This window comes from Tasmannia lanceolata, unplaced genomic scaffold, assembly GCF_043159265.1.
Source record: "Tasmannia lanceolata isolate RefF3 unplaced genomic scaffold, GAP_Taslan_0.1 ptg000020l, whole genome shotgun sequence".
NCBI lineage: Eukaryota > Viridiplantae > Streptophyta > Magnoliopsida > Canellales > Winteraceae > Tasmannia > Tasmannia lanceolata.
The window spans coordinates 30715180-30729234 of NW_027518697.1; positions in this window are offsets into that span (position 1 = coordinate 30715180).

Below are 14055 nucleotides of genomic sequence, written 5' to 3' on the forward strand. Positions count from 1 at the left end.
ATGCTAATAAGATTATGAGACAAGCCATCAACATAAAGTACATCATGTATGGGAGAGGTAGAGTTACCTATGGTGCCTTCTCCTTTAACTTTTCCTTTCTTATCATCTCCAAAGGTAACATCTCCACCATCCTTGAGTGAGAGGGATGCAAATTGAGTGAGGTCTCCGGTCATGTGTCTAGAGCATCCACTATCAAGGTACCATGTGTTCTTCTTGTTGTGGCTTCTAAGGCATACCTACATATGAATAGGCAAGTAAGATCCCTTAGGTACCCAAATCTTCATAATCTTGCTAAGTTCATTTATTTTTACTTTAGCATTCAATTTGATTTTATCTTGTTTAGCATACATGCAAGCAACCTTATAATGTCCTTCTAGACTACAATAAAAGCAAGTTTTAGTACCACTAGAAGAAGCCTTCACAAATTTTTTCTTATAGTTTGACATTGTAGTATCCCATTTATGTCCAAGTCCGCTCTTATCATGTGACAATCTTTGAATATTAACAAGCCTATCCAATTTTAGTGAACCAGTTTTAAATTTTTCAAAAATTTTCTTTAACTCATCATATTTATGAGATAGTTTACTCTTTTCATGCTTTAGTTTGTTGTTTTCAATGGATAGTTCTTGTCGATTTCATTTAAAATCTTGATGGTAGCATTTAAATCATGAATTTCAACTTTACATTTTTATTTTTCATTTTCATCATCTAAAAAGTCATGATCTTTCTTTAACCAACCAAATTCTTTTCTCATGCTAAAAAGTGAATTTTGAAGAGATGCATGTTTATCAAGTTCAATTTCAAGTTCATCATGTGCACTTTGCAAGGAACCAAGAACTTCTTTTAAAATAATAACATCATTTGAAGTGCTTACCTCTTTATTGTCATTTGTTGAAGACATGAAGCATACTTTTTTGCTATCAAGCATTCTTCTCCATCATCCGGCTCACCTTCACTTTCATTGTCCTCATCCCATGTGGCGGTCATTCCTTTCTTGCCTTCTCTCCTCTTGAATCGATTGTTTGGAGTAGGCTCATTGTTGAGTGGACTATCTGGGCGAATGTGTCCAAGTTTCTTGCATCCGTAGCATCGGGGTTGAGATGATCCGTCACCGAGCTCTTCTTTCTTCTTGAATGGAGGATTGGCCCTTCTATTTCTCATGCCTCCCATATTCCTTTGCAAGAACTTGATCCTTCTTATTAGGAGGGCTACCTCATTTTCCATGTCTCCCTTTGCCTCCTCATCATCACCTATATTGCAAGCAAAAGCAACACCTTTTCCTTTTTCAATTTTATTTTCAATTTTGGGTGCTTTTGTTTTGAAAATCATTTCATGGGTTATCAAAGACCATATTAGTTCATCTAGATTTAATGTGATCATGTCCTTGGCTTCGGTGATTGCGGAGGTTTTGAATTCCCATGATAAAGGTAGGGATCTAAGAATTTTGGTCACTAAATCTCTATTTGAAAATTGTTTTCCAAGTCCCCTTAGTCCATTTACTAGGTTAGTGAATCTAGTGTACATGTTGGCAATGGTTTCATCAGGTGACATTTGAAAAAGTTCATATTGCCTAAATAGATGATTCATTTTAGATTCCTTAACTTGGTTAGTTGCTTCATGGGTAACTTCTAAGGTGTCCCAAATTTTCTTAGCCGAATTCAAGTTTGAAACTCTATTGAATTCTCCGGGTGACAAAGCACGAATTAAGGAATTCATGGCTTTGGCACTATAGTTTGAGGCTTGTTGTTCGGCTTCGATCTATTCATTTAGATTTCTAGTGGGCAAGGTATATCCATTATGAATGGCTCTCCACATTCGGTAATCTTGAGTTAAAAAGATTTTCATTTTGGTTTTCCAAAATCCATAGTTTGTTCCCTCAAAATAAGGTGGCCTAGTGTTTGAGTATCCTTCATGGTGTTGAGGGTAGTCTGCCATTTTTAGAATCTTTTCTCTAGACCGGTTAGGGTTTTAAACAAAGTAGAGACAAGGCTTTGATACCAATTGAAATAAAGGTCTATAGAGCTAAGAGGGGAGTGAATTGGTTTTATCAAAAATTTATACCATTTTAAATTCAAGTATTAAACCTAATTTGATTTTTTCTTCTCCTGCTTAGATTTTGGTTAGTTCAAATAATATCAAATCAAAAGGAAGTGCCAAACCAAACAAAAATGAAAGTGCAAGACAAGGAAGGAACACAACGATGTATACTGGTTCGGGCAAAGCCCTACTCTACTCTTCTTGAGATCCTCCTCAAGGATTTCCACTATGTGAAACCTCCACGATGCCCGGCTCCAAGGCGATTACACTCCCAAGGGGTATTAAATGAGGATGCCCTTGACACCTTTACACCGACTCTCCTTCTTCGCTGAGTTCTAAGCGCTACTCCTTAGAGTATTAAAAATAGGATGCCCTAGCCACCTTTACAATGAATAGAAGATGAAGATTGCTTAGCTTCTCTTGAAAGCTTGATGCACAATAAAGTCCCCTTGAGTGCTCTCCACAATAGGTTGCAAATGAAAGCCCTAAATCCAAACTCTAATGATTTGTAAGTACAAGGCAAGTTTGGTGGAGAAGAATAACAAAGGCTCAAGCCAAAAGGGTTTGCAAGTGCTTTCAAAATGCTTAAGGATGTTTTTCAAATCGTTCAAGAGATATAGATGATCCTCTTGAATGTGTATTTATAGCCCTTTGAGAAGATATGACTGTTTGGGGGTGTGAGTATCAAAAGACACTAAAGATTAATTTTTAATTTCAAACCCAACGGCTATTTTTTTTATGTCACGACATTCCATTCTCGGAGTTCCGAGAGAATGGCCAGAAGTTGAAAAATACTTACTGGACCATTTCTCGGAGTTCCGAGAAATTGTCAAGAGTATGAAACATACTCCCTGGATATTTTCTCGGAGTTCCGAGAAGCCTAAAATCAGCAGACTTTTCTGTTTTTGTTGTTATTTGACTTTGGGCTTTTGAAACTCAAGTCTTATGACAATTTGGAATGTTATGAGGGTCCCAACATATTGGTCCACCACATAACCATTCACTTAACTAATTAATTTTAATACGGGGAGTGTGGTTAGTTTTGAAAAATACATTTGAAAGATTTTGCCTTGACTTAGAAATAAAAGAGAGATGATGTACAACAAGTCTAAATATGGTTACGCTCCTCTTTGGTCTTGGTCTTCATAGATCTTCTATGGTGTGCTTGCTTTGCTTGAGTGTGTTGAGGTGAGCTCTACATTGATTGTTCTTGCAAGGTAAGTTGTCCCATGTGGTCTCTACCTCCTTTGACTCTTGTGTGGTACATCTTCAAGCATGACCAAGTGATGTGATGGTTCCTTCTATGATCACCCTATCTTATCACAAACACTTCAAGGCAAATTGATTAGTATTCAAAAAACATAATCAATTGAGTTTAGAATCATCAAAACAAGATAGGAGGGTAGACCCTTGGGTTACAGCTTAGTTTTTGGTTAGTTTTAATAATATTAAAAATGGAAACAAGAAGTTTAACCAAAAACACAAAAATGAAAGTGCAAGAAAGAGAAACAAACACACCGATGTATAGTGGTTTGGGTAAAACCCTATGCCACTCTTCTTGAGATCGTCCTCAATGATTTTTGCTATTTGAGACCTCCACGATGCCCGGCTCCGAGGCGATTGCAATCCCTAGGGTATTAAATGAGGATCCCCTTGCCACCTTTACACCAACTCTCCTTCTTCGCCGAATTCTAAGCGCTTCTCCCTAGGGTATTAAGAATAGGATGCCCTAGCCACCTTTACAATGAAGAAGAAGAATGCTATGCCTTCCTTTAAGGCTTGATGCACAATGAAGTCCCCTTGAATGCTCTCCAAGATAATACCAATTGAATCCTAAACCCAAACTCAAAAGATTGCAAGTGCAAGACAAGTTTGATGAAGAAGATGAAGTGTTTAAGCCAAAAAGATTTGCAAGTGTTTTTAATGCTTAGAATGGTTAATGAATCATTCAAGAAGAATTAATGAACGTTTTGAATGTATATTTATAAGCCCACATCAATATATGACCGTTTGTGGGTGGAGGTATCAAAAACAACCTGAAACACCACTAGCCGTTTGAAACACAACGACTATATTTTGTGCTGTCGTGACGTTCTCTGAGTTTCGAGAACCATTCTCGGAGTTCCGAGAAAACGACCAGGGAAAGAATTTTAATCCCTGGACCATTTCTTGGAATTCCGAGAAAAAATACGGAGTTCCGAGCTCGGAGCTCCGAGAACAGTCTTAGAGTTCCGAGAAGCCTATAACAGCCGATTGTTTCTTATTGTTTGCTCTGTTTGGTTTTAGGCTTTTGGAACTCAAATTTACAAAGATGAATGGAGTGTCATGAGGGTCGAAGTATGTTGGTCCACCTCACGAACATTCACTTAACCATTTAAGTTTAATACGGGGAGTGTCAGTCTTTTTTGAAAACATATTTTAAAAAGCTTGCCTTGACTTAGAAATCCAAAGAGAAAGGATGTACAACAAGTCTAAGTATAGCTACACTTCTCTTTGATCTTGGTCTTCATAGATCTTTCATTTATGTGCTTGGTTTGCTTGAGTGTGTTTGAGGTGAGCTCCACATTGAATGTTCTTCCAAGGTAAGTTGGCCCATGTGATCTCTAGCTCCTTTGACTCTTGTGTGGTACATCTTCAAGCAAGACCAAGTGGTGTGTTGGTTCCTTCCATGATTGTCCTGTCTTAAATCAACACTTCAAGACAAATTGATTAGTATTAAAAAACATAATCAATTTAGCTTGAGAATCATCAAAACAAGGTAAGAGAATGAGCCATTGGGCATACACTTAGGGACACATTCCGTTCCCCTCTTTGTCTTCCTCTCGCACTTTCTTTATTTTGAATGTTTTCTTCCTTTTGGACATAAGATATGTCCCTACTCATGAAATATTCCAACTTGGAATCTCATAAAAAACATACAGCCCAAGTGTTCTTTTAGGGTTCAAATCTATGACTTTATTTTCTGAAAGTCTTCTCTCAACTCCTCATCAGCTTCACTGGATGTCTAATGTTCATCTCTCTAAGATTTCTGCTTTTGACCACATGTCTAAAGCTGATAGAATCGTGCCTTGCACTACACAGGGCATTCTTTTGGCTTATCGTTATAGGATCAAGCAAGATTACCCTGAACCCCTCTAAATAGGTTTATCAATTCTTCGCGCTCATCGGGAGATAAAGTTTTGCCAATCCATCTATCCCGAGTTTCAGATTTCGATACCACTATCGATAGCTTCGATTTCTTCTTTGAGTGGCTATGCTAGACGTTATTCCTCTCGTTTGATCATTTTCCAGATCTCAAGGGGAACTTCGTCTGCATTCCCATCCGAAAAGGGTGTCTTAAATTTGTTTAAACATTAGTCAAGAGTTCATAAGAATACGGATAGCACTGGAATCAAGTATTTATTTCAACAGAAATTTCAAGTACATTGATGATTTTTTAATGCACCTCAATGGGCTCTACATCTGATTTGACAAAAACTAAACATTGACTCTAGATAAGAAAGACTAACAGAGATAACTTTTTTTTTTACATCTACACAACTGGACTTATCCAACTTTGAGAGAAGAAAGTTGGTGTACACTTAATGAAAAACAAACCTAACAAAACACGACACTTCTTCGTCAGTAATGCTCTTGCACTAAAATTTTATGGGTAGCACCCCTTCCTTCATGATAATGATGACTGGGAAATTCAACTTTGGTGAAGGTCCTATTGACCTAGCTTAAGCTGATCTTCAATAATTGGCATTGGTAACATTTTTCCGGCATATAACCAGCTCCTGACATTTCTAGCTCTGATATTCTCATGTTTCCAACTAACGAAATCCCTAACTCAAAGGTGGGACGAATGATGACAGAGGGATTTTCAAAAGGCTCAACTGTCAAGTTAGCTTTTGTAGCTGCTGAAGGAATTGCAACATGTCTAGGTGAAGGATTCTGAGTAGCATTAAACTCCGACCAAATGAGATGGTCCCTATCTATGAGGTCCTGGATTGCAAATCTGAGGAAGCGGCAACGATTGGTGAAGTGACCAGGGCCTTGGTGATATTCACATAATTCATCCTTGTTATAGAACCTTAGCAAAAACTTTGGTGGTGGCTTCGGAGCCATGAGTTTCAACTGCCAATCCTTAACAAGTTTTCGAAGAATAACTGCTGGAGGTCATGGCAATGGAGTGAATTTCTTCTTAGACTTGCGTGCTGGTTTCTCATCTCCTTGACTAGACTTATGCATGACAGCTTGAGGTGCTTGATGAGATGACTCAATACCATTGATCTTTTTTAGTCCAACAACTAGCTTGCTATCATTCCTTGGATTCTTCATACTTTGGTGATCAAAGGTCAATTTTTCAATCTCTTTAACATGTTCTTTCACCTTTCCTATTGAAGTGGGAGATGGGAGGCACTTCTCTTCAACATGTTGCTTGTCTTTAGAATCATCAATATGTGCTACCATGACCGGGACAGGAACAGGGATCATACGAGGCAACTTCTCAACCTCTTTAGCAAATTCTTCCTCCTTTCCTATGGCAGTGGAAGATAGAAAACACTTCTCTTTAACAAGTTGTTCTTCCTCAGAATCATTAATATGTGCTACCTTGGCCGGGATAGGAATAAGGGTCACATGAGTGTGATTTTGGACTATAGAGTCCTCAAAGGTCTCGGATTTCTTGTTAGTTTGATTTCTTAGCTGGTTCACATCCTCCTTCATATTTAATACCTCTCTATATAGGTTCTCCATCATTTCTTTTAGGGAATCCACAGATATGGCCATTTTGTCTAAGCGGGCTGAGAGGAAACTGGTGTTGCAAATGGGTGAAGTCAATTAGGTCAGACTCCTGTCATGGAATTGACAAACACTGATTTTAGTATGAGGCAATCTCATGAAAATGTTATACACAAGTTGAAACAAGAGATAATACAAACACATATCTCCCTTGGGTAAAAACCAACAGCAAAACAATTGTAATAAGGGTCGTGATAAGGTAAACTATTGATTTATCAATAACCCTAAAGGATAGCGGTCACACTCAAAATATTTTGAGTAAACTCCGGCAACATGATGGCCTTCCAAAAGGGTCGGGTGAAAGTAAACTCATGGTTTATCAATAACCCTAAAAGATAGCGGTCACACTCAAAATATTTTAGGTAAAATCCGACAGCATGACGGCCCTACAAAAGGATCCCCACAGCTCACAATAAGGGTATATGAATAGGAACTCAGTAATATAGAACTCTCAGCAAGGATACTTGCACTCAAATAATGATGGCAAGATAAACTCACAGTCAGTAAGTTAAAAATATGGCCACCAAAAGATGTAATCAAATGAAGGACTGACCATGAATGACAATATTTGGCAATGGGTCAGATTTGTAACCAAAAGACCGAAGGATAGATCATGGCGATAAGAATGATGATTTAAAGCCATCGATCTGATCTTAATCCAAAAAAATGAATAGATAGAGATAATGGATTAGATTAGGAAAGAAAACATAACTAAGAAGTAAACCCTAATCTAATAATGTAAATCCGTGATGGAAAATACAGATCAATTTTATGAATAGATTAAGGGATAGATTATGGATAAAGAGCTAATAATCTAATTGTAACCCACAGAATGGATAAATAGAAAGAATTTATTAGATTAAGAGGGAGAATCTAACTAAGAGGTAAACCCTAATCTAATAATGTAAACCTATGATAGAAAGTACAGATCAATTTTATGACCAATTGATCAAGGAATAGATTATGGATAAGGAACCAATAATCTAATGATAGTCCACAAAACGGATAAATAGAAAGAATTGATTAGATTAGAAAAGAAAATATAACCAAGAAATAGGGCCTAATCAAAATATGTAGAATATGAATCAATGATACAAGATATAAGTCAAAGGTATAGTCAAAGGGTCAAAGGATAGACTATGGCCATAAGGGTGACAAGTAAAAGCCACTGACCAAGGCTAGATCTGAAAGATGAATTGATATAATTGATTGAATTAGATAAGGAAACCTCACTAAATAAGTAGGCACTCATCTAATAATCAATATACATAAATATATATACATATATATATCCTAACCAGGGGCACCAGCCCTAAGTCTAATCTAGCGGAGTCAAGGAGGTCTCAACTCATAACTGACTGGTGAGTGTACTAAAAGATGAAGCGAGTAACCGCATATGGCGAATTACTCTTCTACATTGCATGGGTCAAGACTGAGCTCTAACCTAGGCTCACATGTGCTAGGTGCACATGTTCGTCCTATATGCATATGATAATGTGAAAGTAAGGCCTCAATATACACTAAATAGGTCTCCATGCTGATACACGACGTGATGTATATCCCCAATATCTAAGCGATAAACGAGTGGTGTATCAATTGCATAGCATTAGTATTAGATCCCAACTGGTGCCAACAGGTCATCACCTCCTGTGTCCTGGCTAGATCCATACCGGAGGCCGACTCATATATATAGATAAAACACAAAAGGAAATAGGAAATTGCATAGAGTGAAATGTGTGAGCCCTTGTTTTATTACGCACCTACTTGGTGCCCCTGGATTTCTAACGATAAAGTTCTCATTTAACTTGATTTTGGCCCAAATTTCTTCAAAATTAATAATAATGGCATGTTAACATAGTTAGGCATGATTTCAAAAGATCCCCAGCAGAGTCGCCAGCTTGTGCACCCCGATCCGAGGAGGCGATGAGGAACAAGTCCCCGTCGGTCCTTTGGATCTCCACATGTGAAGGAGAGCTCTACCAAGGAACTCTCGAAATAAAATGCCACATGGCGATATATGAGATACCTCTTGATCCAAGGACAAATCCCCAAACCAAGACGTACCTAAAACAACGAAAGAGTCGTCATCCATGGATAGCCTATGGAACCAAAAATATACTTTGTTTGCAATGCATCACCAGAAACAATTGGGTCCGTGCCTGGTTACGAGTTGGGAAGGTATTATGCATCCAACTCGCCCGAGCGCACTCGGTCTCTTATGCCATTTTTAGTTACTTTGAAGAGTTTGAGCGAGTGAAATAGGAACAATCATCCCCAAGAGTACGTCTACCTAAGCATGCATGACCCGAGAATGAGTAAAAGAAAAGAAAACATCCATATCCTAAAGAGATGTGATATTAGAATCACCTGATATCGGAATCAACACTAGAATCCACTATGTCTCAAAGAGGCAAAAAAGACTTGAGCCAATCCAATATAAAGTAATCCTACTACCTGTCTCCATACATCCCATCTAATCCTAACTCATCACATCTGACGAAGCAATAAACATTCACATGTACATCTGTAACTAAGTAGGTAATAACAGATATGATGATAAGAAAAGCAGACAACTGAGATAAGATAAGCAAGAAAGCAGTAAAGAGATATAGCTAAAGAGATAAACAAAATAATAACCAAATAAGCAATAAAAAGCTACAGCTAAGCATGTGAGTAGACTGGTAAACAAAACAGAAAAGAAGTAAATATGCTACAATTAAGCATATGATCAAAGCAAATAAGATAAGTAAAGCTACTACTGAACATGTAAAAGAACAAGTAAAACAATACAAGAGATATATCTAAAGAGGATAAACACTCAAGATAAATGAAGAAAACACAGTAACATTTCCCTATGTATAAGATAATGACAAACAACAGACCACAGACTCCTAAAACCTCTAAAACAATAGAATAAAAAAATGTGCAACAGTATCCACTTGGACTTGGATGACCAGCCATCCAAGTTGCCTACGTATCTAAGCCCCTTTTTGGAATTAACACTTACGTAGTTCTGTGGCCTATTCTAAGCTACAATACCTATTCTGCCAAGACCACTAAACTAGACTCGACCTAAAAGACCGGACTTGTTTTTAAAGCTTCTTGAATGATATATATTTAGGTTAAAGTGCATTGTAGATTTTAAGACTCCCTATATGCCCTAACTAAATGCAAGTTAGTCTTGGACTAATGCAGGTGGTTCCTACATCCTATGTGCAACTAGGCTGTATCCTAAGGAAAATAATGGGCTCACTAAGTGAATCCTAAATCTAGCCATCAGCCGACCATGCGAAATGCATAAGTCAAAACTGATCGCACATGAGCTCCGAACTCTAGGACTCTCCTAACTCTAGAACAAACACATACAAAACACTAGACACATCTAGGACAAACTCCTAACTCTAAAACACACTATATCTAAGATAAACTTCTAACTCTAAAGGAAGATCTTTTCGAAAATGATTTATTGAAATTATTTTTTTAAATGGTTTAAAATATTTTTTACAAAAGTTTGACTGGACTTGGGATAAGGATCACAAGCTGCCTACGTACCTCGTGGAAGATGATTAAGCCAACGTAGTTCGGAAACATACTTTCTTAATATGCTCTTAAAATCTTTTTCACTTTTCAAATGTTTTTGAGTTTTAAAATATTTTCAACTGTTTTTAGATTTTTAAAATAATTTTGATGTTTTTGAGTTTCAACTTTTTAATGTTTCTGAGTTTTTAAAAATGTTTTTCAATCAAATGAAACAACACACTAGGGCCAGACCCTAAAGCTAGAAGGGGAAACCCCTAAACAAGTAACTAGTGTCTCAAAGAGAATGAAATAGTAAGGTCCCAAAACAAGTAAACTAATGTCCCAAAGTTAATGAAAATGATCTAAGATCCCAAGTAGGTAAACTCTACAAGACTGACCTAATCTCTAAGGAAAGGGGAATGACTACAACACTAAAGGAAAAACCCCTATCTGGAAGATAAACTCTGTAACTATCGGTCAAACTGCTAGTCTATAAGATAGCCAACTCTAAAGAGGGGAGGCAAATAAGTCATAGACTCTCTAATAACGGTACCAAAATGGGGCAAATAAGTCAAAGACTCTCCAATAACGCTACCAAAATGGGGCAAATAAGTCAAAGACTGTCTAACACTCTATAAGGGGGTGCAAATAAGGTAAAGAATATCTCTTAAAAGAAGAGATAAATAAGGTGCTAGTGAGACTAGGCAAGTCTCCTAGACAAAGGTGGGCTTCAAGTATCCCTATCATTGCCCTTGCAATGATAAATAAGGGATTAGGCAACTAATAGACTAAGTTGGTCTCCAACTAGTAGGGGGTACAAGTTGCGGTACAACTTAGAGAGGGTTCTATAAATGAGGCCAAGCATGCCTCCTATGAGTAACTTTCTAATGTAATTGAGCTTGCCTCCTAACATCTTTTAGTTAATCATTTTCACATCTTTGATTTCAGTTTTAATTTTTACTTGCATGGATTTAACATTTTTGCATCACAAAGTATTAGACAAAGCATGGAATTCAAGGCATCCAAACATAACAAGACTCAAAATAATTAACTTAAGTGTGATTGAAAGCCTATAACATGTATAATATTAGAAACTAAACTCAAAACATTCAAAGATTTCATCTCATCCATCACTAACTAGGCTAAGCATGAATCAAGCATCAAAAGCATGCATTTACATTATACATGGAAGCTAAACATTTGTATTGAAAATCACACTATCCAAATGGAAAAAATAGTAAACGTGATACACATCAAAGTTGTAGGGGCTACATCAGGGAACATTTGATTAGTTATGTACTTTGGCCGGTTCTAGCCGGAACTAGCCGGAAAATGGCCATTTTTGGGATGATTTCAGATTTTATTTATGCAGTTTTATTTTGAAAAGTTTCAATTTTGTTTTGAAAAACAGATAAACCAAAACACATTTTTAGAAAAAGCGTTCGATACCAAAGTTTCAAAATATTCATTGAGGAAAAATTTCCAAGTTGACAACTCCGGCTGGATTTGGCCGGAAGTGGCCGGAAAACGGCTATCTCCGGTCAAGCCGCAAGCTAGAAATATGGTGTTTTTTATTGAAATCATAAAATTATCATAACTTTTTCATTCCTTGGCCAAAATTAGTGCCATGATATGTCAAATTGAAGGTCTTGGAGTGCTCTACAACCCTTTAGATTTGACCGAAAATTGTGAAAAATGGTGAAAAAAAATCCGGACAGCATGTAATTTTGAGGTTTTTCAAGACATTTCAAAGCCAAAATTCACATTTAAGAAGCCTAGCTCTGAACCTTTACATTACATGTATTTTCAGACTTGAATTAATGAATATTATGCTCAAATTCTAAGCTTAAGATGATAGAAATGAGAAAAATCAAAGAGATTTCCCATATAAGCCTTTGAAAATGACTGAAATAATAAAATCGCCATAACTTTTTCATTTCTAACCCGATTTTAGCTTAAAATATGTCAAAAGGTCTTGAAAAGTTATACAACTTTTACATGTATCACTTTTGCAAATTCTAAACGGAATTTAGCGAAAAAGCACAAATATAATTCTGGATAATATGTATTTCAACATTTTCAACATCTTACAAGAGCATTTCACATCAAAACCTTAGATCTATCATGGATTTCACTAGATATTTATATCACACACATATTAACACATAAATTTTTGAATTCCAAAGCCTAACACATCAGATCTAAAGATTTTCACAAAAATCATCCAAGAATTCACCATTTGAACCCAAATTTTCAGCTGAAATCTTAAAATTGACATAACTTCTTCATTTCTTGGCCAATTTTGGGCCATAATATGCCAAATCGAAGATCTCAAAATTCTCCACGACCTTAAATGAGGGATTTCACTCAAATCTGACCAAAAATTAATGAAAGTGAGCAAAAATGATGCTGGACATCATGTAATTTTATCATTTTTGCATCAAAATTCAACCAAAACTCAAAATTCGTGGAGAATTCTCTTAGATCTTCTTATTAGATATGATTCTAGACATGTTTTGATGAATTTTAGCCTTAGGATGTTAGATCTAACCATTTTCATGAATATTTAGTCTAGATTTGTCATTTTTAGGCCAATTTTCAAGAGAAAACTTAAAATAAACTCAAAATCTACCAATCTTATGTGAGAAACATCAAATTCTAGTATCTCTTTGACTCTTCTCTTTGATCTCTCCTTGAAAGCTTATTCTCCTCCTTTCTCTCTCTAAATCTCCTTCTCTCTCTAGAAAGGTGTCTCTCTCTAGAATCTTCTCTCTCACTCTCTCTAAAATTAGATTAAGAACCCTAATTAGGTCAAATGATAGCCCAAGTGCTCTATTTATAGAGTTTTCTCTTAATTTTTGTCCCCCATCAGTTTATAGGACAATCCATTTTCAAAAATTTTGCTTTGATTTTGGTTATAAAAGAGTGGTCATTTGGAAAAAGTTTAATGAAAATTTAACTAAAAGAAACTTTTTGCCTCTTAAGTTACCCTGGACAAACCCCCTATTCATATTAGTATTTTCAAATAGAACTTTTCATGGGCGACTTTACAGGGATAATACACCCCCTTTTCTGCTCTAGTGTAAAAACTGGCTGGCTTACAGGATATATCACTCCCCTTTTGCACTACAATTCTAACTCAGCTCGTCTTATTAAGCAATTCTTGTCCGATTTTTTTGAAATTTTGTGAGCACCTACCTGGGATCCTAAGATACCCTAAAGCACAATTTGGGACTCTAATTCACCTATTTAAAGGGTTTTTATTCAAACACGGAGTATAAGGGTTCGATCAAAATGGGGTGTCTAAAGATCTTCCACGTTGAGCGTAGAGAATTTGGAGGGATCAAATGTCATATGCCTTGAGCATCCACTGTCGAGGTACCATTTATCCAAAGTGGAGTTGCTACTCAAGCATACCTGCGAAATACAGAATCAATTCTTGGGCTTAGGTACCTAAATTTCTTTGGGTCATTTTGGATTAGTTCCATATGAGTTAGCCTTTATTGCCCATACATATCTACTTGATTTTCTAAACTTACAATTGTATTTTATATGTCCAAGTTTTCCACAATAGTAGCAAGTAGGAATGACTTTAGAACTAGCATTATGATTCAAATGAGAATGTGATGTTCTAGCCTTTACAAATGAAATGGGCTTGTCGGTATCATTCTTGTATGAGGGTTTCTTTTGATGAGGTTGGTACCCAAGATCACA